Here is a 27180-nt window from a genome sequence, read left to right as displayed (position 1 = left end):
CCCTCCGAAATGCACACTTGCTTGGGGCAGGGTAGAGCGGTGGGGCCTCCAGCAGAGGCACCGAATACCTGGTTTACCCTGTTCCAGCCTGCTAAGACAACAGCATGCTACCCATAGGATGGCATGTTATGGTACACTGGACCTGACCATTGATATGCTGGCCCCCAAACAGCCCCTGCCTCCCATCACCCACACAGATCCCTTGGGTTTCTGACATCCTGCACCAGATGAAAAGAGGGAATGGAAACATAACAAATTCCTCCAAGCCAATGCTGAGGCTGTATTACTGGCCAAGAGAACCTTCCTTTCAGCCTCCAGTGAAGCTGCTCTCTAACTCCTTCATAATCTTGAGTGACAGCAGCCTGGCTTAGAACCAAGTGCTGCAAAAACTCTCATCCGACGTGGCTGAAAAGATCAACGCATTTGGGAAGGCTTCCCAAACAGCCTGGATCCACCCTACCAGCCAACAGTCTGCTTGCATTTCCACATCAAGAAGTTCTGGATACCCTAAAGGACTCTTACCCCAAGGCTTCTGACTCCAACCCAAGCTCTTCCTGGCTTGTGAAAGAAAGTCATGCGCAACTGGTGCCACTCATGACTGAAACAGCCAGTGCATCATACAGGGAAGGAATCTTCCTTTCCTCCTTCAAACATGCAATAGTCTGACCATCACTGAAGAAACTCACTGTGACTACATTGGTTCTAGCCAACTATCACCCACTGTCCAACCTTCCATTCCAGAGCAAGCTTATAGAGATCTTAGCCAAAGGCAAACTATAAGCTCATCTAATTGAACGTAATATTCTAGACCTGGCACAATCTAGATTTAGGCCAAGACATGGAACTGTGTCACTTTAATGGCACTGATGGATGTTCTCCTGGTGTCAATGGCTAGAGGGCATCCATTTCCATCCTCCTGGACCCCTCTGCAGCATTCAACATTGTCACCCGCAAGATATTGCTGTTTCACCTCAGATTGGTAGCAGAAGTCCAGGGTAATGTGCTAAAATGCTTTGAGTCCTTCCTGGAGGTGTGCACCCAATGAGTAGTGATGGAAAACTGCACCTCCAACACTAGACCCGTCACTGGTGGAGTCCCACAAGGATCAATTCTCTCTCTGGTCCTTTTCAAAATCTACTTGCAAGCACTAGATGAAGTGGTCAGATGAAAACGGACTCAAGTGCCAGCAGTATGCAGATGACATACAGCTCTACCTATCCTTCAGCACATGTGACTACACCACTACCACCAAAATGGCCCAGTGCTTGGATGAGATCAGCTCATGGATTAAGAACAGCTGGCAGAAGCTGAACCCAAGCAAGATGGAGATGATGCTGGTGGGCAAAGGAAAGCTTTTTGAAGAATTTGCAGCTACAGTGAGTCACCTTGCTTGAAGGTACCCACAACTGGTTGTGACGGGTTGGATCACAGAAACCCCCTTGGGAGCTGCCACCCGATGTGCAAAGACTACCCCTGCTCCTGTTTTCCCTGCCAGCTCAGGACTCCAGCACCCTGTCTTGCTGAGCCAGACACTCCCGTCTGGCTCCAACACAGACCCAGGGTCTGAATCACTTGTCCCAAAGCTGCAAGTTTACCTGAAAACAGCTCACAGATGTGTGCTTGTCTTTAGCACTCAGATGCCCAACTCCCAGTGGGGTCTAAACCCAAATAAATCTGTTTTACCCTGCATAAAGTTTATGCAGGGCAAACTCATAAATTGTTCGCCCTCTAGAACACTGATAGAGAGATATGCACAGCTGTTTGCTCCCCCAGGTATTAATACATACTCTGAGTAAATTATTAAATAAAAAGTGATTTTATTAAATACAGACAGTAGGATTTAAGTGGTTCCAAGTAGTAACAGACAGAACAAAGTAAGTCACCAAGCAAAATAAAATAAAATGCGCAAATCTATACCTAATCAAACTGAATACAGATAATCTCACCCTCAGAGGTGCTTCAGTAAGTTTTTTCTCAGACTGGACACCTTCCAGGCCTGGGCACAATTCTTTCCCCTGGTACAGCTCTTGTTGCAGCTCAGGTGATAGCTAGGGGATTCTTCATGATGGCTCCTCTCCCTTTGTTTTCTTCCACCCCTTTATATATCTTTTGCATAAGGCGGGAACCCTTTGTCCCTCTGGGTTTCCACTCCCCCTCACTGGAAAAGCACCAGGTTAAAGATGGATTCCAGTTCAGGTGACATGATCACATGTCACTGCAAGACTTCATTACTCACTTGCCAGCACACACATATACAGGAAGACTCACAGGTAAATACAGACATCTGCAGACAATGGGAGTCATCAAGATTCCAAACCATCCTTAATGGCCCACACTTTACATAATTACAATAGGCCCTCAGAGTTATATTTTATATTTCTAGTTTTAGATACAAGAGTGGTACGTTTATACAAATAGGATGATCACACTCAGTAGATTACAAAGCTCATAATGATACCTTACAAGAGACCTTTTGCATGAAGCATACCCCAGTTACGTTATATTCACTTATTGTCAAATTTTTCTAAAACTATCCCAGTTACATTATATTCACTTATTATCATGTTTTTATAAAACCATATAGACTGCACAACGTCACACTGGTCAATTCAGTCTTTAATTTAAGAGTGTGCCTGGATTCCTCATTGACACTAAACTCACATAGCAGCATCCTACAAATAATGCTTTCTATCATTTCTGCTTGGCTAGGAGACTCTGTCTCATCCTGGGAAAAATAATGACCTAGCCTCAGTTATTCATGCCTTCATCATCTCTCGGATGGACTACAGCAATGCAATATACCTGGGTATGAGCCTTCAGAGCTTAGGAAGCTCTAAGTGGTACAAAATGCTGCAGCATGTCTCCTCAGCAGCACTGGCTACCACAAACAAACCATACCTGCCTGCCGCTCCCTACACTGGCTTCCAGTAAAATAACAAATCAAGAACAAATTCTTAGTCCTTATCTTCAAACCCTGGACCCATTGTATCTAGGAGATCAACTAAAGCTCTAGGATAAAGACCATGGCCAACCATCCTTTTCTGGCACACTGGAACTCTGAATAAGAGTAATACTCATCCATGCAGGAGACAGAACTTTCTCCAGGGCCAGTTCAAGGCTGTGGACTGAAAGCCCCCAGGAACTAAGGACCATTACACACCGCTTCACCACCTTTGATTCCAAGCGCAAAGAACATTTCCTTGACTTTGCCTTCTTTAACAGAAACACACATAACATGTATGGGTATCTCTCTGTCTCTAATATATATATATATATATATTAGGGCCGTCAAGCGATTAAAAAAATTAATCGTGCGATTAAAAAAATTTATCGTGATTAATTGCATGATTAATCGCGCTGTTGAAAAATAACAGAATACCATTTCTTTCAATATTTTTGGATGTTTTCTACATTTTCAAATATATTGATTTCAATTACAACATAGAATACAAAGTGTACAGTGCTCGGTTTATATTTATATTTGATTACAAATATTTGCACTGTATAAAACAAAAGAAATAGCATTTTTCAATTTCCCTATTGCACGTACAATAGTGCAATCTCTTTATCATGAAAGTTGAATTTACAAATATAGAATTATGTAAAAAAACCCAACCTGCATTCAAAAACAAAACAATGTAAAACTTAAGCGCCTACAAGTCCACTCAGTCCTACTTCTCATTCAGCCAATCGCTCAGACAAACAAGTTTGTTTACATTTGCAGGAGATAATGCTGCCCGCTTCTTGTTTACAATATAACAGGCATTCAAATGACACTGTTGTAGCCGGCGTCACAAGATATTACATGCCAAATACCCTAAAGATTCATATGTCCCTTCATTCAACCACTAATCCAGAGGACATGCGTCCATGCTGATGACAGGTTCTGCTCTATAACGATCCAAAGCAGTGCAGACCGACGCATGTTCATTTTCTTCATCTGAGTCAGATGCCACCAGCAGAAGCTTGATTTTCTTTTTTGGTGGCTCTGGTTCTGTAGTTTCTGCATTGCAGAGTTGCTCTTTTAAGACCTCTGAAAGCATGCGCCACACCTTGTCCCTCTTAGATTTTGGAAGGCACTTCAGATTCTTAAACCTTGGGTTGAGTGCTGTAGCTATCTTTGGAAATCTCACATTGGTACCTTCTTTGCATTTTGTCAAAGCTGCAGTGAAAGTGTTCTTAGAATGAACAACATGTGCTGGGTCATCATCTGAGACGGCTATAACATGAAATATATGGCAGAATGTGGGTAAAACAGAGCAGGAGACATGCAATTCTCTCCCAAGGAGTTCAGTCACAAATTTAATTAACACATTTTTTTTTTAACGAGTGTCATCTGCATGGAAGCATGTCCTCTGCAAGGGTGGCCGAAGCATGAAGGAGCATACAAATTTTTAGCATATCTGGCACGTAAATACCTTGAAATGCCGGTTACAAAAGTGCCATGTGACCGCCTGTTCTCACTTTCAGGTGACATTTTAAGTAATAAGCAGGCAGCATTATGTCCCATAAATGTAAACAAACGTGTTTGTCTTCGTGATTGGCTGAACAAGAAGTAGGACTGAGTGGACATGTAGGCTCTAAAGTTTTACATTGTTTTGTTTTTGAGTGCAGTTATGTAACAAAAAAAATCTACATTTGTAAGTTGCACTTTCACAATAAAGAGATTGCACTACAGTACTTGTATGAGGTGAATTGAAAAATACTATTTCTTTTATCATTTTTACAGTGCAAATATTTTTTATAAAAATAATAATATAAAGTGAGCACTGTACCCTTTGTATTCTGTGTTGTAATTTAAACCAATATATTTGAAAATGTAGAAAAACATCCAAAAACATTTAATAAATTTCACTTGGTGGCCAATGTCAGGTGCTTCAGAAGGAATGAACAGAACAGGTCAATTATTGAATGATCTATCCTGTCACCTGTCCCAGCAGCTGGCAGTCAGAGGCTTAGCCATCTTGGCTAATAGCCATTGATGGACTTATCCTGCATGAACTTATCTAGTTCTTTTTTGAACCATTATACTTTTGGCTTTCGCAGCATCCCCTCGCAACAAGTTCCATAGATGGACTGTGTGTTGTGTGAAGTAATACTTCCTTTTGTTTTAAACATGCTGCCTATTAATTTCACCGAGTGGCCCCTGGTTCTGTTGTTATGTAATGGAGAAAATAACACCGTCACTTTCACTTTCTCCACACCATTCATGATTTTATAGATCTCTAGCATATCCCCCCTTTGTTGTCTCTTTTCGACAGTCCAAGTCTTTTTACACTCTTCTCATATGGAAGCCGTTCCATACTCCTAATCATTTTTGTTGCCCTTCTCTGTACCTTTTCCAATTCTATCTTTTTTGATATCTGTCCCTTTCCTAATGGTTCCTAGCATGCTGTTAGCTTTTTTGACTGCTGCTGCACAGTGAGTGGATGTTTTCAGAGAACTATCCACAATGAATCCAAGATCTCTTTCTTGAGTGTTAACAGCTAATATAAATCCCATCATTTTGTATGTATAGTTGGAATTATGTTTTCCAATGTGCATTACTTTGCATTTATCAACATCAAACAAACCACTTCACTACACACACTTCCCCCCCCCCCCCCCCCCCCCGAGGAAAGAATGAGAGAACAAACATGTGACAGACATTAGTCATGTTGCTTAATCACTAATGGAAAGTGCTTAGAGTCTATGGTAATGAGCATGGTAAGGCCTGGCTTCACATGTCAGTCTTTATTACTGAAGATCTGGAAGATGAGGTGATAAAAAGCAAATTAATTGTGCAGGTGATACTGATTTGGGAGTGGCATCAGGCTATATCAGGGGTGGGCAAACTTTTTGGCCTGAGGGCCACATTGGGGTTGCAAAACTGTATGGAGGGCCGGGTAGGGAAGGCTATGCCTCCCCAAACAGCCTGGCCCCCGCCCCCTATCTGCCCCCTCCCACTTCCTGCCCCCCTCAGAACCCCCGACCCATCCAACCCCTCCTTGTCCCCTAACTGCCCCCTCCTGGGACTACACCCCCTATCCAATCCCCCTGCTCCCAGTCCCCTGACTGCTCTGACCCCATCCACACCCCCACCCCTTGACAGGCCCCCCAGGACCCCACTCCTATCCAACCCCCCCTGTTCCCCATCCCCTGACCCCTATCCACACCCTTGCCCCCTGACAGGCCCCCCGGGACTTCCACGCTTACCCAACCTTCCCCTGTCCCCTAACCGGCCCCCCGAACCTCTGCCCCAACCAACCGCCCCCTGTCCCCTGACTGCCCCCTGGAACCCCCTGCCCCTATCCAACCCCCCAGCCCCCTTACCATGCCGCTCAGAGCAGCATGTCTGGCAGCCACGCTGCCCGGCCCGAGCCAGACATGCTGCCGCGCTGCTCAACAGGAGCTCACAGCCCTGCCGCCCAGAGTGCTGCCCATGCGGCGGCGTGGCTGCGGGGGATTGGCCAAGGGCTAGCCTCCCCGGCTGGGAGCTCAAGGGCTGGGCAGGATGGTCCTGCGGGTCAGATGTGGTCCCCGGGCCGTAGTTTGCCCACCTCTGGGCTATATGAAGTTTTTGCTGCTTTTCCACTAGCATCCAGGCTGGATGAATCCTACTCCATGGAGAGCTCTCTATTGGGCCTCAGGCATCCAAGAGAGGTAGCTGTCTCCCTGCTACATAGAAGCAAGGAGATATAGTTAGAGGCTCCCCTCTGTCTTAGAATAAAAAAATATTACAGGGTCTGTTAGTAGGAATAGCAAGACAGACTGGAAGTGACAGCAGCCAACAGGATAGCAAGGAGTTTGCCATGTGATATGGCAGTGTAAATGCCAGTGCAGTGGAGAGCCATATCCATCAGGCCTTCTGATTTCATGGACCAGGCAGGCAATTGCCACTCTAATTCAGCACTGGGGAGCCTGCACCCTGAATGCTGGGTTCAGTTCTGGGCTCCTCAGGACCAGGGAGCTAATTGGGGGCTGGAGGGATACTTTTGTGAGGAGAGATTACAAGACTGCCCAGTTGAGCTAAGCAGTAACTGAGGGGGGTTCCCTGTCTCCAATACCCAGAGTGTGTAAACACCTAGGAGCCAGAGGGGTTATTAAACCATAGGACTGGAAGGGACCGTGAGAGGTCATCTAGTCCAGTCCCCTGCACTCATGGCAGGAATAAGTATTATCTAGACCAGTGGTCTCCAAAGTGGGGTGTGTGCACCCTAGGGGGTGCGCAAGAGGATCATTGGGGGTGCGCGGCAGGAGGAGTGCTTTTTTTTTTTTTTTTTTTGCTTCGGCGTGGCAGGGGGTGCGTGCTCAAAATTTTTTTACTGGTAGGGGTGCGCGATCAAAAAAGTTTGGAGACCACTGATCTAGACACTCCCTGACAGGTGTTTGTCTAACCTGCTCTTAAAAATCTCCAATGATGGAGATTCCACAACCCCCCTAGGCAATTTATTCCAGTGCTTAACCACCCTGACAGTTAGGAAATTTTTCCTAACGTTCAACCTAAACCTCCCTTGCTGCAATTTAAGCCCATTTGCTTCTTGTCCTATCCTCAGAGGTTAATGAGGACAATTTTTCTCCCTCCTCCTTGTTACAACCTTTTATGTATTTGAAAACTGTTTTCATGTCCCCTTTCAGTCTTTTCTTTTCCAGACTAAACAAATCCAATTTTTTCAGTCTTCCCAGAAGAATTACTTCTTGTGTCTTGCTTACAACACTCCTGCTAATACATCCAAGAATGATGTTTGCTTTTTTTTGCAACAGTGTTACAGTGTTGACTCAGATTTAGCTTGTGGTCCACTATGACCCCCAGATCCTTTTCTGCAGTACTCCTTCCTAGGCAGTCATTTCCCATTTTGTATGTGTGTAACTGATTGTTCCTTCCTAAGTGCAGTACTTTGCATTTGTCCTTATTGAATTTCATCCTGTTTACTTCAGACCATTTTTCCAGTTTGTCCAGATCATTTTGAATTTTAATCCTATCCTCCAAAGCACTTGCAACCCCACCCAGCTTGGTGCCATCCACAAACTTTGTAAGTGCACTCTCTATGCCATTAGCTAAATAATTGATAAAGATATTGAACAGAACTGGACCCAGAACTGATCCCTGCGGGACCCCACTCGTTATGCCCTTCCAGCCTGACTGTGAACCACTGATAACTACTCTCTGGGAATGGTTTTCCAACTACTTCTGCACCCACCTTATAGTAGCTCCAAATAGGTTCCCTAGTTTGTGTATGAGAAGGTCATGTGAGACAGTATCAAAAGCTTTACTAAAGTCAAGATATACCACATCTACCGCTTCCCTCCATCTACAAGACTTGTTACCCTGTCAAAGAAAGCTATCAGGTTGGTTTGACATGATTTGTTCTTGACAAATCCATCTGTTACTTAACACCTTATTTATTATCTTCTAGATGTTTGCAAATTGACTGCTTAATTATTTGTGCTATTATCTTTCCCGGTACAGAAGTTAAGCTGACTGTTCTGTAATTCCCCGGGTTGTCCTTATTTACCTTTTTATAGCTTGGCACTATCTTTGCCCTTTTCCAGTCTTCTGGAATCTCTCCTGTCTTCCATGACTTTTCAAAGATAATCACTAATGGCTCAGATATCTCCGCAGTTAGCCCCTTGAGTATTCTAGGATACATTTCATCAGGCCCTGGTGACTTGAAGACATCTAACTTGTCTAAGTAATTTTTAACTTGTTCTTTCCCTATTTTAGCCTCTGATCCTACCTCATTTTCACTGACATTCACTATGTTAGATGTCCAATCACCACCAACCTTCTTGGTGAAACCGAAACAAAGAAGTCATTAAGCACCTCTGCCATTTCCACATTTTCTGTTATTGTTTTTCTTCCCTCATTGAATAACGGGCCTACCCTGTCCTTGGTCTTTCTCTTGCTTCTAATGTATTTGTAGAATGTTTTCTTGTTCCCCTTTATGTCTCTAGCTAGTTTGATCTCATTTTTGTGCCTTGGCCTTTCTAATTTTGTCCCTACATACTTGTGTTATTTCTTTATATTCATCCTTTGTAATTTGACCTAGTTTCCAGTTTTTGTAGGACTCTTTTTGGATTTTTATATCATTGAAGATCTCCTGGTTAAGCCATACTTCCTATCTTTTCTACACAGTGGGATAGTTTGCTCTTGTGCCCTTAATAATATCTCTTTGAAAAACTGCCAACTGTCTTCAATTGTTTTTTCCCTTAGACTGCTTCCCATGGGATCTTACCTACCAACTCCATGAGTTTGCTAAAGTCTGCCTTCTTGACATCCATTGTCTTTATTTTGCTCTTCTCCCTCCTACCATTCCTTAGAATCATGAACTCTATCATTTCATGATCACTTTCACCCAAGCTGCATTCCACTTTCAAATTCTCAACCAGTTCCTCCCTATTTGTCAAAATCAAATCTCTCCCCTAGTAGTTCTCTCCACCTTCTGAAATAAAAAATGGTCTCCAATATATTCCAAGAACTTTTTGGATAATTTGTGCCCTGCTGTGTTATTTTCCCAATAGATGTCCGAGTAGTTGAAGTCCCCCATCACCAAGTCCCATGCTTTGGATGATTTTGTTAATTGTTTAAAAAAAGCCTCATCCACCTCTTCTTCCTGGTTAGGTGGTCTGTAGTATGACATCATCCTTGTTTTTTATGCCTTTTATCCTTACCGAGAGGCTTTCAACAAGTGTCTCTCCTATTTCTATCTCAACCTCAGTACAAGTGTATACATTTTTAATATATAAAGCAACACCTCCTCCATCTTTTTCCGGCCCATCCTTCCTGAGCAAGCTGTACCCTTCTATACCAACATTCCAATCATGCATATTATCCCACCAGGTCTCTGGGATGTAAGAAATAGGGCAGCCTGAGGGTTGATAAGGTGGGATTGGTGTGAAGGAGGCTCCACCTGGCAGCTGTGGTGAAACCTTTCCCCAGCGAGCGAGCTCTGGGGGGAGATGACCAGCCCAAAGCCCTGCAGCAGGGGCAAGGGAAGGAAGTGGCTGAGGGGCCTTGGCAGGCTCCAGTCCCTTTCTGGAGGTTAAGGGGGCCCAGGGTGAGGCGCCAATCCTGGGACAGGCGACATGGTCGGAGCCCGCTGCCCGCGCCGTGCCCGGCTCCAGACTCAGGCCGGCCCCTAGCGCCAGGCAGCAGCGAGCCCGGCCCCTCGGGGTTAAGCGCTCACATGTTCAGGGCCCCTCTGCGGGGCCGGCGCTTGCAGCTCCCTGCCCGTCTGCACCCGCGGGGAACGCCCTGCCCCGGCCCGCCGAGATCGCCCCGCTCCCCGTGGGAGCAAAGATCCCCCAGCCCGCCCCCGGGAGGGGCACGGGACACGCTGCTCGCCACCCCCCCGGGCAGAGCGCGGCTTCCCTCTCCGCGGGGCCGCAGCCGGCGCCTCCTCCCGAGCAGCAGCGCCCCCCAGCTCCTCCCCGCTCCACAGCCCCGGCCCCTCCCCCTGTTTCCGCTGGCAGCCGCCGGAGCCCAGAGCCGCGTCCCGCGGTGCGATCCCAGCTCCCCCAGGACCCGGCCCAGCTTCCCCCCGGGACCCGGTGAGTCCAACGCCGGCGCTGCAGGGTGGGGAGCGCCTGGGAAAGTTGTGGGCACTTTCTGGCCTGAGAAGTTGGGGAGTGGAAAGCAAGGGGGAGACCCAGAGAGGATGCGGGGAAGGGGGGAGTGTTCAGTGGGCGAGTTGGGGGCAGGGTTAAGCAAGGGGGTGCAGGGCAGAAGCGGATGCAGTGGATAGGGTGGTGCAAGGGGGATACAAGGGACGTGGATGGCAGGGAAGGTGCTGGGAGATCCCGGGAGAGCGGGGTGCAATAGGGGAGAGCCTAGGGGTGTTGTGAAGGGGGATAAGAGCTGCATTGCGGGGTGAGGTGGTTAGGGGCTGATTGCCCCTCTGAACCATGTGGACAAAACAGCCTCTTATTTTTTCCATGCTGGTGTGTGTCTGATTCCCCCAGAGATAGAAAAGTTAGTGGCAAAAAGAGAAGGGACCAGCCCAACAATGGCTGTGTGTGCTGGGGCCCCTGTGGGCCAGGGGTTGAAGTGCTTGGGCTGGTCTATAAACTCTCATGATGATAATTTTATGCATTTTTAATTCCCCTTGCCCTGAAAAATAAGCATGTTTGAAGCGAAACCCCTTACTACTTATGCACTCAGCCTCTGTGGGAGGGGGTCTGCTCTCTCTCCCCACAATGCTCCTGTATTACTGCAGCACAAGGAGAGATGAGGAACTTCTGTGATGCTCAAGCACAGATCTGATCTAGGGAGCAGAGCGCTGGGGTGGATGCGGAAAGCAGAGGAGCTCCTGTAGTACAGGTTAGGTTCAGGGGGTGGCACGCAGTGAGTTAGAATCAGGGGTTCCCCTGTCATGCAGTAGCTCTTGTGGGAAATAGCGTGCAGCTGGAGAGAGAATACTGCAGAAGAGGGCTGGCCTGACCATCATACTAACTGTTCTTGGCTTTCTTCTGGGTTTATTTAATGTTTGCTCCCATTTTCCCCTCACACTCAGAGGAAATGTTAAGAAACATTTCTTGTTGAATTTGGGGAAACTTGCTGTTAACTCAGCTCCTGTTGGGGCATGGGAGCTGTTGGAAGGCAGTCAGCTCCTAAGGGAGTCGGATGTATTGGGGATGTGCATAGAAAATGGGGTACAGTGGGATAAGGATGGCACGTGGGGGGGGCGAGGTATATTTGTGGGCTACAATTGCAGTTGGGTTACTTAGCCCCTTTTATTAATGCTGTTGTGTATAGTCATAAGAAGGTATTTCTATGAAGCACAGGACTTGGAGTCAGAACATCCAAGTTCTCTCCCTAACTTTGCCCTGGACTTCCTGTGTGACTTTAGGTCAATCACTTATGGCTTGATTTGGAAAGATACTGAGTGCTCACAGCTGCCACCTACTTCAACAAGGAGTATGGATGCAGAGCAACTGTGAAAAATCATGCCACTAGCTCCCTCTCTGCCTACACCTAATCCTTACCTTCACAATTACTGTTGGTAAAGCCTTCTTTGATGGAAGGTTTTATGTCAGGGTGGGCAAACTTTTTGGCCTGAGGGCCACATCGGGTTTCCAAAATTGTATGGAGGGCCGGTTAGGGGAGGCTGTGCCTCCCCAAACAGCCAGGCATGGCCCATCCCCAGCCCCCTATCCGCCCCCCCCCCCCCGGAACTCCTGCCCCATCCACCCCCCCCACTCCCTGTCCCCTGACCGCCCCCCGCAACCCCTGCCCCTGACTACCCCCCGCTGCCCCATCCAACCCCCCCGACTGCCCCCCCCGGGACCCCTGTCCCCATTCAACCCCCCTGTTCCCCGCCCTCTGACCGCCCTGACCCCTATCCACACCCCTGACCACCACCCCAAACTCACCTGTCCTCTATCCAACCCCCCCTTACCGCGCTGCCTGGAGCACTGCTGGCTGACGGCGCTACAGCTGTGCCGCCCAGAGCACCAGGACAGGCAGCTGTGCCGCCCGGCTGGAGCCAGCCATGCCACTGTACAGCACAGAGCACCGGGTCAGGCTGTGGCTCTGCAGCTGCGCTGCCCGGCAGGAGTTTGCAGCCCTGCCGCCCAGAGCATTGCGCCGGTGGCACAGTGAGCTGAGGCTGTGGGGGAAGGGGAACAGCAGGGGAGGGGCCGGGGGTAGCCTCCCGGGCCAGGAGCTCAGGGGCCGGGCTGGATGTGGCCTGTGGGCCGTAGTTTGCCCACCTCTGTTTTATGTAAATGCAAGCTGTTGTTGTTTTTGTATGTTTAGTTGCTATATTGAACCTTTTGAGGCCCTTCTCTGCAATGATATTGGGTAATTATTGCCAAAGAGGAGGATACAAACAAGCTCTTTAGGTATGGATCACAAGGACAAATTTACAATTCTCAAGACTTTTAAAATAAATTAAAGTGATGCATGTCAACTTAAAAAATAATGTTTTAAACAGACATTTCATTACCTGTGCTGCTAATAGCACCACAGATTATTAAAAGAGAAAGAATTTAAAAAATGTAATGTACTTGTCATGGTTTTATGCTTCTTGTTTCCTTTTTGCATATTTCTTAGCTTCAATATTGCAAATTAATTGTCATGTTAGCTTCTGCTTATAGATGCTTTCACTTTTGCAGTCTCAGTGCTGCAGTATTTGGGTTGCAACAGTATAGGCAGAGTTTGTGGCGTGGGACTAGGGTATTCACAGCAAATTCAACCCTTGCTGTAGATTGGTGTTCCAGTAGCCACGCTTCCTTTTAAGCAAACTATTTCTGGCCCTTATGGTTGCAAAGAAAACCTTATAAACATGAACAGAATGAAAGCAGTACCGCAGCATCTGCCTGATTCAGAGAACTTGAAACAATAGCTCAGAAGTGTTAAATGTCCCATTCATCTTAGTGAGGTGTTAATTCTGAAACCTACAGTCAACATCAACATAGTTCACTGTTGATTATTGTAGCAGAAATACCCAGCGAGTGTGTTTATCCCACAATTTCCTACACTGTTCCCCTTGGTGCCAGAAGTGAAGTTATCTCTGCCTAGTTTCCAAATCCTTCGGTCTCCCCGTGACAACTGTGATGCAGTTATGCATTATCAATTTTAAAAAAATAAATCGGCAGCACATTGAAAAAAAGGAAGTGGGGGAACAGCATATCTCATAAGGAATTATTTTGGGGAAGTTCTATGGCCTGTGTTATGCAGGAGGTCAGACTACCTGATCACATTGGTCCCTTTTGGCCTAGGAATCTGTGAATCTATGAAAACAGCACTGAAACTGCTGCACTGATTGTATGATTCAATTTCATATTTAATTCACTAAAAACCTCCATTTTAAAATTTATGTGAGGCTGCAGCAGAGTTTCCACCGGAGCACCACAGAATCTAGGGTCCTGGCCTTAGAGTGTAGCTCCTGGGCCTTGCTATGGAGTCCAGGAGGCCTGGACTGCAAGGGATTGCTTGTATAAAAACAATTGTAGAAACCTTTCTGTCTCACTTGGGTTTTACAAAATCTCATATTTGTCTAGTTTCACAGTTGGACTAGTTTAAGTTAAGTGTCCCATTAATTTTTTGTATTGCAAGAATGTCCTCAGATTTATTGTTCTGTGCAAAGAACAGAGGTACTTGTCAGATCAACCAAAACCAAGTGTGGGGTGGGTGATAGTGGTTTTGAGTGTTATAACTAAGACACAAGGGCTGGTACTTCAGTTTATTGATATGGTGCTAATATTGTTGTTAAGAGGGTTTCACAAAAATGTCTCCACTTAACTTGTGATAAATCCTGAGTTAGCAGAGTGCATATGCTGGCTGAGAGAGGTGAGAGACTGAGGAATCTATTCATTTGTTTTTGCATTTGAACAAACTGACTTCTTTTAGCCAGATCCAATGTAGGAAGCAGCAACACGGGGCAAGGAAACTTAGCTTAAGTTCCTTTCCTGGAGGTGTTTATATTCTGTTCCTCAACACTTCAGTACAGAGCATATAGACAGTACAATATGGTGTTTAGTTCTTGAAGTGGGTGGTGGTAGAGGTGAAGACCTTGGTGCTGGGGGGAATATCTGCTGTGAATTTTTGTTTAATACATGTCATTATGAGCAACCTAGTCCATTCCGAAGGTGAAAGTTTACCTCTTCAAACAATTTTTTTGAGCCTTCAGAACAAGTAATCTCAGGAAGGGCTGGTTTAGCAGCATCCAGAAGGATGACTGCATCAGAGAAGGGGGAATTGTCCCATCCTTCCTTCAGCACATCCCAGCTTTCTCCCTAGAACCCACTGTGAGGAGTGTTCCAACTTCAGTTTTATAAGAACTAAAATGGGCAGTTGGAAGAAATACAGACTTGTTCCTTTGTTTGAGATGTTTCTCTTCTAACACTACTGGATGAAAAAGTACAGGTATGGGTTCTTGGTGCAGGAAAGGGCAGTCAACTCCTCACTCTCATTTGCACTCCCCAGCAGACTGTGTGCTGAAACCTTCTGTCCAAGTCCCTCTCTAGTTCTCCCACTGGATTTTCCTGTTCTCTCAGAATAAAATCTTCATGCTACTTTATAATCCGATCAGTGTTCCTTAGTGGAGGACTGTCATACCAGGAGAAACTTTAAAACTGCACTTGGTCATCTTGCTGTACTTCTGAGACACATTTTCTGCAGCGTGTGCGCAATAAGGCAGGGCACTCTGGTCTCCGTTGAACAGAGGGTTAATTCTAGCTCATCAACTCCTTCTCCTGGCACAGGTGTTTATGGGAAGGTCATAGAGCAGGGGTAGTCAATTGTTTTTTGTCAAGGTCCAAATTTCTTGGTCAAGGTTTAGCCAAGGTCCAGACGTCAGGAAAATAACAAAAAAAAAAAAAGTAAATAAAAAGATTTTGGGGGCCGTTCAAAAGTGTCTGTCGGTCCAGATTTGGTCCGCAGTCCGCCTATTGACTACTCCTGTCATAGAGTGTCTGTCTGGGTGCTACTTTGGAAGATTTGGCTCTGCATCTGGTAGGAATTGGTCTGAAAGCAACCCGAAGTTTAGAAAATACTTGTGTGACCATGGTTCCAGGTGAGCCACACTGAGGGTTACTCAGGGCAAACTGCAAAGAATGGGGCAGACAATCCCCAAAGCTGGTGGATATTCCAATACTTAGATTTACCAAGCCAGCGCAAAACAGCTTCTACACTACCTTACTGGTTGCACAAAAACCAAAACGCAGTTCCCTTATAGCAAGCCAGCCTTGGGCTTCCTTCCAGACACCCAAGTCAAATATGATGATTACTGAAAATCTTATTCATCATATAAGAAAGTTCTACCAATTCTAAAAGATCAGACACATTACCTCCCAAGTTAATGAATATTTAAGATTTTACCTAAATACACGTTTACAGCTGATTCTTATTAACTAAACTAAAATTTATTTAAAAAGAGTGTGTGTATTGGTTAAAAGATCAGTATACATACAGACATGAGTAGAGTTCTGAGATCAGTTTCATAGTAGAGATGGCGAGCTTTGTAGTTGCAAAGAGTTCTTTCAGAATTAGTCCACAGTCCAATGTTTATGTCCAGGGTGACCCAGGTGGGTCGGGAGATCTCAAGCTTCCCCTGTATAAAGCATCAGGCTGATCTGAGATAAAAAGGATCAGCACCCAAGAGACCTTTATACAGTTCCAGGTCTTCTCTTGACAGCACAGAGTCCTTAGGCGAACAACAGGCAATCATCCTTTGAAGTAGACCTATTTCCTAAGCATCAGTGGTAATTAGCTACACAGATTAACATAAGGCAATTGCCTGTTTTCCACCATTCACAGGTGATTTGCTATACATTTCAAAGAGAGATCAATACAGTGATATCACTATATTTACAGTTCATTTAAATTTTAAGATCTCCTTTTGATCTCTGAATTAGCAGAATACAGCATAGACAGGAACTGTTTGATTACACTGTCAACCTCTGACAACACACAAAACCACAAACATTATCTACCAATATGTCCCTAAAGGTTGAATTTGGGTCATTTATCCTGCAGGATTCTTAACCCTTTCTGGCCATGTGTCACAACTGGTTTTTGGGCTATGTTAAACAAAATTTTCTGATGTTCCAAACACTTGAGCCCATCAATAAAAAATCTTGAGGAATAGATCTTGGTGACTTAGTCAGACTCTAGTCCTTGCTGTAAGATGCACACAGGCAGACACGTGAACCCAGGCAGAACTCGCCTATCTATAAACAAACTGAAACGGATTCCACTGACTTTTTCTCTAATCTGAAGGAAATGCAGAAAGCAAACATTGGGCATAGGTGGTGACAAGTGAACTGGATTTTAAAATTCTGTTACATCTAAGGTGCTATGTTCAATATCCGAAATATTTGTTTTACAGCATGTAAACTTTTAGTTACATTGTGCCTATGCGTAATACTTCTGCCTTAGGTCCCCTAAATGTGACTCTAAATTGAAGAAACTTTGCAACAGTAGCAATGGAAAGATCCCTCTTTGCTGGATGAAGTATGTGAAGGGTGTAAACAGGAGGCAGGGGAATTATTTAGTGAGATACGTGGGTTTTATAACTAAGATCAAGAGGAAGATATTGAGAAAATTTAGCCTGAACATCAGAAAAAACTTCCTGACAGTGAGATGTAGTAGGCTGTCATTTGGTCTCCCAAGGGAAGGTTAGTAGCCCCATTGTTCAGGACTCTGAAAGCTAGATAGAGAAACACTAGAACATATACTAAAACGATCCTGCATTGGCCCCAAAGAGATGGAACAGACTAAGAGATGAACAAGATGATTAACTCCTGTGATTCTTTAAAAGGAAAAAAAAGGCATTAAGCTTAGTATTTCTGTTCAGTTATCTGTGTGAAAGCATCTGATATACCTTATGATGATAACATTGCAGCAATAGTGTCAGTTAAAAGGACTGTCACTTTGTTTTTAAGAACCACAATAGGAATGTTTGCATGATATATTTTAAATTCCTTTGAAAGGATTTTTTTCCTTTGGATGTAAAGGGTTTCCCTGAAGCATTTGTAACTGAAAGCTTACAGCACTGGATTGATGTCTGGTAATTCTGAAGGTGGAAGTGACTAATAGCTGGGGAGTCTGCTTTCATTGTCCGTGCTGAGAAAAATACAAAAAGGAAATCAAGAGCATTAAATATTGAAAAGTAAATTGCATTTCTAAGGCCTGCCCACGCAGTTTTTTGTACTAATTTAACTGTGTCAATTGGGGTGTGTGTGTGTGATTTTTATACTGATATTGTTAAAGCAGTTACAGTCCCCTGGTGTGGGTGCAGATTTATCACTATAAAGGTTCTTATGCTGACCTAGTTTATTCCCCTGATGAGCTATATTCAGCAGAAGCACCTTTAAACAGGTATAACTGCATCCACCCTAGAGGGTGGTACTACTTTAACAGTCTGTTTCTAATCTAAACCAATATATTTAAAGTGGTATACAAAGTGTGTGTAGACCATCCTTAAAATTCTCTGACTTCTAATAACCCAAGCGCCCGGTCCTTTGAAATTTAATACTGAACATTGTTTCTTTCATGGGACTGTTCATGGCAATGAACACTATTTGTAGTATTGTTTGCAGGATCACCCTAAATTGGTGTTAAACACCGGCAAAGAGTTTTTTTGGGATGACTTTTTTTTTTAACCTTTAAAAATGGGGAGGGTAATGGAGAGTGCCAATTTATTGTATGCTTTTCTTGGCATTCGCTTATCTCAAAGCCAGCTTCATTTCTTACTTCATATTGAAAATGTAACTCCATGTGAGTGAGGAACAATTGTTTTGCCCTGTTTGAAGAAACTGGGATTTGATATACTGTAACTGAAGTTATGAAGGTTTGGAAACTGTGTGCTAATAATATCTAGCATGTTCATTTCCTTATTGAGTCAAGGACAACATGCAGGTATTTATATGTATTTGAGAGCACTTTGGAAAAATTCTGTCAGCCAGTTGGGATACTTCTCTTGATGAGTGAGGGGAACGTCACTAGCAAATTATTCAGAATAAGCTTGCATTTAAAATAAAACCAAATTTCTAGCCTGTAGGATAGCAAAGATAACCTTCCAAATATGAATAGTTTAAACTGATGCAGTATCTTATTGCTAAGTCTGCCCACATGCAGCTCCTGTGCCTCCACTGCCTCCCCAAGCTTTGCCAAGCAGCCCTGGTGTGTAATTAAGAAAACTGGTGGACTATTACCAGAAATGTGGACATAGACTCAGACTTTACGGTCAGAAGGGACCATCGTGGTCATCTAGTCTGACCTGCAGGTTGCAGGCCACAGAACTTCGCCACCCACTTCTGCAATAGACCCCTAACCTCTGGCTGGGGTACTGAAGTCCTCAAATCATGGCTTAAAGCAATGGTTCACAACCTATTTACCATTATGGGCTGCATATGCAGGTCCCTATGTGTTATGTGGGCCACATCCACACAATACACATACTACTTGCATGGCCCTGAGGATGTCACATGGGCCGCGGCTGTGTGCTGATTGGGTCACAGGTTGAGAACCACTGGTTTAAAGACTTCCAAGTTACATAAAATCCACACTAGTTTAAACCTGCAAGTGACCGTGCCCCATGCTGCAGAGGAAGGCGAAAATCCCCCAGGGTCTCTGCCAGTCTGACCCTGGTGAAAATTCCTTCCTGACCTCAAATATGATGATCAGTTAGATCCTGAGCATGTGGACAAGACCCACCAGCCAGACACCTGGGAAAGAATTCTCTGTAGTAACTCAGAGCCCACCTCCTCTAGTGTCCTGTCGCCAGCTGTTGGGGATTTTTGCTACTGGCAGTCGCCGATGGGCCACATGCCATCATAGGCAGTCCTGTCATATCATCTCCTCCCTAAACTTATTAAGCTCAGGTCTTAAAGCCAGTTAGGTTTTTTGTCCCCACTGCTTCCCTTGGAAGGCTGTTCCAGAACTTCACTCATCTGATGGTTAGAAACCTTTAATTTGGAGCCTAAACTTGTTGATGGCCAGTTTATATCCATTTGTTCTTGTGTCAATACTGTCCTTAATTTAAATAACTCCTCTCCCTCCCTGGTATTTATCCCTCTGATGCATTTATATAGAGCAATCATATCTCCCTTCAGACTTCTTTTGGTTAGGCTAAACAAGCTAAACTCTTTGAGTCTCCTCTCATAAGGTAGGTTTTCCATTCCTTGGATCATCCTAGTAGCCCTTCTCTGCACTTGTTCCAGTTTGAACTTGTCTTTCTGAAACATGAAGACCAGAATTGCACACATTATTCCAGATGAGATCTCACCAGTGCCCTTGTATAATGGCACTAACACTTCCCTGTCTCTACTGGAAATACCTTGCCTGATGCATCCTAGGACTGCATTAGTGTTTTTCACAGCCGCATCACTTTGACGTCTCATAGTCATTTTGTGATCAACCAATACACTCAGGTCTTTTTCCTGCTCTGTCGCTTCCAACTGGTAAATCTCCAGCTTAGAGCAAAAATTATTGTTGTTAGTCCCTAAATGCATGACTTTGCACTATTAAATTTCATTTCATTTCTATTACTTCAGTTTACAAGAACATCCACATCTTCTAGTATGATATTCCAGTCCTTCTCTGTATTAGCAATATCTCCCAACTTTGTGTCATCTACACGTTTTATTAGCACACTCCCACTTTTTGCACCAAGGTCAGTAATAAAAATGTTAAATGAGATTGGTCCCAAGACTGGTCCCTGAGGAACTTTACTGGTAACCTCCCTCCAGCCTGACTGTTCACCTTTCAGTATGACCCATTGTCGTCTCCCCTTTAATCAGTTCCTTATCCACCTTTCAGTTCTCATATTAATCCCCATCTTCTCCAATTTAACTAATAATTCCTCATGTGGAACTGTATCAAATGCCTTACTGAAATCCATTGTCTAAATAATCAGTTATCTTCTCAAAGAAGGAGATCAGGTTGCTATGGCGCGATCTACCTTTTGTAAAGCCATGTTCTATTTTATCCCAATTACTATTCACCTCTATGTCCTTAACTACTTTCTCCTTCAAAATTTGTTCCAAGACCTCACATACAATTGAGGTCAAACTAACAGGTCTTTAGTTTCCCAGTTCACTTCCCCCCCCTTTCTTAAAAACAGGAATTTATATTAGCAATTCTCCAGTCATAGGGTACAACCCCTGAGTTTATAGATTAATTAAAAATCCTTGCTATTGGGCTTGCAATTTCCTATGCCAGTTTCATTAATATTCTAGGATGGAGATTGTCTGGGCCTACTGATTTAGTTTCATCAAGCTGTTTGAGTTTGACTTCCACCTCAGATGTGGTAATTTCTGTCTCTGTATCCTCATTCCCATTAGCCACACTGCTACTACACCCAAACTCTTCATTAGCCTCATTAAAAGCTGAGGCAAAGTATTTGTGTAGGTGTTGGGCCATACCTAGATGATCTTTAATCTCCACCCCATCCTCAGTGCTTAGCGGTCCCTCTTCTTTCCTTGTTTTCTTTTTATTTACACGGTGAAAGAATCTTTTACTATTCGTTTAAATTCCCTTTACAAAGTCCAATTCTGACTTCTGGTAGTTCTCACTTTATCCCTACACTTTCTGACCTCCAAGAGGATGCTTTCCTTGCAGATCCATCCCATCTTCTAATCATTATAGGCTTTCTGCTTTCTCTTAATCACATGTTTGAGATGCTTGGTGATCCAGATTGGTCTGTAACCCTGGCCTGTGAATTCCCCCCCCCCCCTTGCTTGGGATGCAGGCTTCAGATAGCGTCTGCAACTGTGACTTAAAGTACTTCCAAGTTTCCTCCACATTCAGATCCTTGAGCTCTTAAGTGTAGTCCACTTCCCTAACAAATTCCCTTAATTTTTTAAAGTTAGCTCTTTTGAAATCAAGCAGTGGAACAGTCAAGAATCATGTCAGTTTCATAGTAGTGGTGCTGCTATTGCTTGGGAAAGCTCTAAGTAGCAGTAGAAGCCGACACTGCAGTTATTCATATTGAGCAAAGAGAACCCAAAAAACTAGCTGGAGGAGGGATGGATTAATAGACACCCTCTTTGCCCTCCCCCCCAGCCTCTTCTTTTCAACAGCTAGGAAGTTCTGGGGGATGGGGTGGAAAGAGTCTGAGTTCCTTTTTTCTTCCAGCAGCTAGAGCAGCGTAGAATGTGGAACTTCAAATGTATTCCACACCTAGTAGGCAGCCAGTGACTCATGGGAAAGATGGAGCCCTGACAAGGGCAGGGTAAAGGAACAGCACTCTGACAGAAATCCCAGCACATTGCCCCCTAGCCAGCAGTTGACAATGACGGAGAGGCTGAGTTTCTCACCAGGGTGTTGTCCCCATTTTACCAAATCCCCTGCCTTAAGAAACTTTGAGGTGGGGAAGACACAAGACAACAGTTCAGGTGAAGGAGGGTGTGAAGAGATTATTTGGGTAGGAAATCATGGTAAGAATGGGATTTTTGATGGCATGCTGGATTTAAACTCATTGTCTGAGAACAGTTGCGTTTCAACCTTTTCCATACCACATCATCCCTCCTCAGGGCCGCCTTCCCATTTAACAATATGGGAAGGGCAGGATGAAAACCCCTAACCTAGAATGCAGTAGTAAATATCTAACCCTATGTACAATACTTCAGTATGCTGGGTGGCACTTTACACTACCTGTGCAGAGGGGTCAGATATGTGACACAACAAAGGGGTTACTGAAATTGAATGTTGCTATGCATGATTATTTGACAAATTAAAGTCTCTAAATGAAAGGGACACTATCAGTTTATTGATACTGAGTATTTAAAAGCAGCTGCCCCCTACCTGTGACACTACTAGTATCTTTAATTATGAGAACAGAGAGAGAGCTTAGTGAAATTGTTACCCCACTGCAAAGTGTAAGGAGTGAAAATAGAACAGTGTGCTTTCACTTTCTGCTTCTGCACTAGCACAATGCAGCAAGGTTTGAATTACAGACATTGCTGGAGGAATGTTTAAAGATATGCAGTCACAGAGCGCTTGTCTTTACTAGGAAATATGTTTAAACGGGGGTGGGAAGAGTTCTTAGTGAATTTGATGCTGACCCTAAGCGTCTGGTCCTTGTAGATAAGATCAAGACACAGTGATCATTCTGTCATCTAACTTGGCTCTTCCCAACCCACTGCAAAATCTGAGTTGTATTTGAAATAGTTGCTTTGGTTCAAAAATTCACCACTCTGTTTCTAAAAATTTAACATTGAAACACATGTCTCTGTGCTGTCAAATAAAAAGCCCCTTTGTCTGAAAATCAACTAAAACTAACTATAACTGAAAGAGAATAGGGGAAACAAATCATTTTCCTCAGTTTGCTTTGTGCTTTTGAAAGCACTTTGTGTATAATCAGTTTTGCCTGTTGTGTGTGTGTTTCTCTCAACAAACTGGGAGAGAAATTTCTTAAAAAAATGTGATTCTAAAACCACAAAAAACTTGCAGTGGGACACAGAGGTGGATATAGTACTGACACTATTCATAATACACTTTGGAGTTGCTTATTTTTTAAGATGAAACTGTCTCTTTAAAAGAAATCCCTCCCCCCAACTTTTTGTTGCTGAATGTTCACCAAAAAAGCTCATCCTTCTCTTGTCAGTTCAGTAACAGAAACCTAACCATATTCTCAGTGCTGGATATGATCCTGTTGACTTCAATTATGTTGCATAATCACAAGTGGATCACATTGGCTTACAGAGTATTACGTACACTGGGAAAAAAACTTAATTTGTCAACTAGAAAATAAAATTGGTAGAGAGAACTCTTTTCCAGTTTTGCTCTGTCCTCAAGAATAGAAATACAATAAAATGAAGGGGTGGGGGAGCAGGGTTAATGGGGAAATCCAATAGCAGTTTGTTTCCATTTAATAAACAAACCTTTCTTGTGCAGTTTCCACAGAGAGCAGGGAAATATTCTGACACAAAGGAGTAATCATTCTTAAACATCATCCTGTGCCTGATTTTTACTGGAGGAAGCACCTGAAATCCTCATTAATTGTGGAAAGTGAGCATCACAGAGTTGGCATATCTCTGTTTGGGCCATGGCTCAGTTTCCCCTTCTCTAGCCATGGTTTGGGTTTAATTACACTCTGGAATTTCCAAACCACCTCAGCATGGTTTAATAAGTCTCAAACAGCACCATTCCTCCTGGGGGCAGGTTTAATAACACCACAAAATCTCTCCCAACAGTCATATAAGAGACCCACCCATCCTGAGCCTGTTTCCCTTATGGCTCCTTCTAACCAGATTATTCTAATCCTAAAATCTCTCCGCCTTCCCGATAAACTTGGTTCAGCTGTCACCCGCCCTAGTAAGGGTGGTGCCTCCTGTGGAGCTCCAACAGCCAGTTTCCTCTGTGGAGAGACCCACAAGTAGCACCTACCCCATGCAGGTGGCTCTTAGACTGAGCAACAGGCCCTGCCTTGTTCTCAGCTTCGTCCTGTTACCCTTCCCTCCCCCTGCCAGACTACATCCCCCCATCAGTCCCTTTTTAAAGAGCTGAGGTTCTGCGATAGAAGAGCTGGATCATCCCTAAGCTTAAAGGGCCGGCACCCTTTTACAGTAAGGCTACTGTTCGCCAGTTTTGGTATTTTCTCCAGCACTTTCACATTCAACCACAAAAGGGAAACCAGACTAGCTGGTTTCTTTATAATAAATACAGTTGGCTTTAAAAACAAGTGGATTTTTAAAAATGTTGCTAAAAATGCTACTTTGCGCTTACATTTTTGATGCAAGGATCTCAGAGTTCTTTTGCCAGCATCAGCACTCAGCAAATGATATTTTTCTCCTGAGAAAAATATCTGAGTATTTGAAGTATTTGAAGCCACTGATTAAGTGAGGTGTCAGCACCCTCATTTTAATGTTAGGAAATGGAGGCACAAAGAGGTTAAGTGACTTGCCCAGCAGCATCCCACAGAAGTTAACTGGGGAAGTTGGCTGCCAGTTCCCTCTGCTTGAACTACTAGACCACACTCTCTTTTCTCTTTGGAGGCCTGTATGTTGAGAGGGATGCAGGATTTATTAGTTTTTACTTATAAAATGCACGCATTCCATGCTTCATGCCTAAAATACCACAGCAATAGTCTGCTGCCCTTTAGTCAGGGTTTAAGTAGCTGCTTGACTGACCCTGATGGCGTTGGTTCAAGGCATCCATTTGAAACAAAAACAACTTCATTTGCCCTTGGGACATGATTTGAGTAGCGGGAAGAAGCATATGCCTTTTTGTACATGTCTAAGTAGGGTGATGTGCCCTCTGGCTTTCAGGAGAAAGGTGTTATCAAGCATTGGGCCCCATGTAAGAGAAAACATTCAGGACTCACAGACTTAAAGGCCAGAAGGGACCATCGTGATCATCTAGTCTGACCTCCTTCATATTGCAGGCCATCCACACCTTCTAGGTTCTGCAAGTCCTCTACTGTTATGGATCATGGCTGACCATGTAATCTCTTGCTCTAGCGCTCTTTCCCTACATTAGCTCTTCAGCTCCATCTGCTTGTATGAATTACCTCCCTTCCTCCTCATTGTGCACATTACCACAAGGTTCATGTTTTCTTGAAACCCATGGCTGTGTAGTCACTCCGTTCTAGAGCAGGAACAACTTTCCTACATGTCTGTTGAGGTTTTGGGCAGGTCAGCTTTGCAACCTATCCACTGATGAATGTTTTACTTAACAAAAACAACTACTTGTATTGCTGGGAATGAAGGGGATTCCATTAATGGTTTTCTTTTTCTTTTTCACCAACTGTTTGGGGCTGATATGTCTGTTCCCCAGGTCAGACAAGGAGAGCTGTGTACACCAGCCAATAGCTATTGCTCTGATATTTATTGGATGTCGGACTATTGTCCATAGCATAACTCTGGAATGGGCCTCTCGGCTGGGAGAGATTTCAGCACCTTCTTAAATGTGCTGAGTAATGTCAGATCCTCCGGGATCAGTCAGAAACTAAAGATAGAAAAGACCTATGGGATCATACTCCCATCTGTCTGGAGTCAGTGTTGGATTGTTCTCCTCAGAGAGAGATGTTCTCTGCAGCACATTCTCCAATGTCTTGTCTAGCTTTGAAAATCCCAAGTGATGAGGCTTCCACCACTCCCCTTGGGAGATTATTCCACAGCCTAATACATCTCATTCCCAGGAAGCCTAAGCTTTTCCCTTCTTAATTTCATCCAGGGGTCCTCCTAGTTGTACTTCCATGAGTAAATCAAAGAGCCTGTGATTTAAACAAACAACACTGCTTTGGTAGTCACTTGCACTTGCTGAACATGGGTTGGCTGTAAGCATAGTGGCAAACTGTTTGGCATCAGCTCAGCTAACAGTGGTTCAGCACTGCTTGCTGAAGTAGTGCAGAACATGGCTTGTGCTTGTCTGCACTTGCATGTTCACCTCTGGTGTAGCCGAACCAGTCGCTGAAATGATGTTACATTCTATGTTTCTAGGGAATTTTCTGACATCATGAACACGAGCCTAATTGTTGTATTTATATGGAGATATACCTATCTCATAGAACTGGAAGGGACCCCGAAAGGTCATCGAGTCCAGCCCCCTGCCTTCACTAGCAGGATCAAGTACGGATTTTGCCCCAGATCCCTAAGTGGCCCCCTCAAGGATTGAACTCACAACCCTGGATTTAGCAGGCCAATGCTCAAACCACTGAGCTGTCCCAAAAGGGAAGAGAAAAGAATAGCACAGATAGAGATGCAGCTTTTTGTGTCTGGTGTTGACTTTCACTTGCTTCCTTGCTGCTGAAGACACACAGACACAGCACAAGGTCTTATTAGTCACTCCAAGACCTGACCAGCATCTGGCTGTTGAGGGCATAGCTTTTATTTGCCCTGCAGTATGGCAAAATATGCAGTCTTGGCTGGCTAAGCCAGCCTCTTATTTGACAGAAGGAAAAAGGAGAGAGAAGAAACAAGGTGGGGAAGGAAAAGGACACATGGGTGGGAGGGAGACAAAGTCTCACATCCCAAGTGCTGGTTTGGATTCAGCTGGAGATGGTGGCGATGTCATTTGACACCCCTCTCTTGGGGTCTGGTCAGGACATCTCTCAGGATGACAAAGATCCGGGGTCTCAGGTGATGGTGGGATAGCAGCCATGATGGTGAAGTTTGTTCCAGTAGTCCATTTTTTCTCCTCAAAGTCTCTTTCTTTAAGGACCTGAAAAGGGAGTGATGGGTGGAATAGCCCATCCCTTCATTATTTTGTTTACCAATTAGGCCTGATTTTTAACACATGAATTTTGGTTTATTGATTTCCAGTCCTTTACTCCTCTTGTTTACCAGTCATAATTTTAATACGGTTCTTGAATTATATCAGTTGACCTTTTTGTTGGTACTAGTTCCGTTTTTCTGTCTTGCTTTTGCACTTTTTCCCACCAATGTTTGTTATAGGTTATTGTGACATTTAATGAACTTTCACTTCTTACCCTAATTGGCAGTTCAACTGTAAATTTGTAGCCCTAATTATTACAACATACATCTCTGTTAATATATATTATTTCCATTATGAGGTCATCCCACTTTTATGATTAGACTAACTTGCCAAATAAAGGGCTGCTTCTGTCCATTAATACTTGATCTCTCCTAATCTAATCTATGTTTTAGTATCTTGTCCTTCGCTATTGTATTGGAGTGCCTTACAAAACTAAATCTCTGAATGTTTCACATAAAGACCAGGGCTTTTTTTACTTCTCTCCCCCTGTTGAGATGCAGGTAGGATATGTGAGAATTCTTTATATCTTGACCTTT

At 44.1% G+C, this 27180-nt stretch overlaps 1 protein-coding gene across 2 annotated transcripts in view; it reads left to right on the top strand.

The window, feature by feature from the left end:
* The first annotated feature begins 10450 nt into the window (after nucleotides 1–10450).
* The window catches only part of TSPAN9 (tetraspanin 9), a 260122-nt gene continuing 243392 nt past the window's right edge, over nucleotides 10451–27180 (top strand). For both annotated transcript variants that reach the window (XM_065405869.1, XM_065405861.1), the window contains exon 1: nucleotides 10451–10530. The gene's annotated coding sequence lies outside the window, so the exon portion shown is untranslated. The remainder of the gene's footprint in view (nucleotides 10531–27180) is intronic.

Source organism: Emys orbicularis, chromosome 1 (assembly GCF_028017835.1).
Source record: "Emys orbicularis isolate rEmyOrb1 chromosome 1, rEmyOrb1.hap1, whole genome shotgun sequence".
NCBI classification, from domain to species: Eukaryota; Metazoa; Chordata; order Testudines; family Emydidae; genus Emys; species Emys orbicularis.
This window is presented reverse-complemented; position numbering and strand designations above follow the sequence as displayed.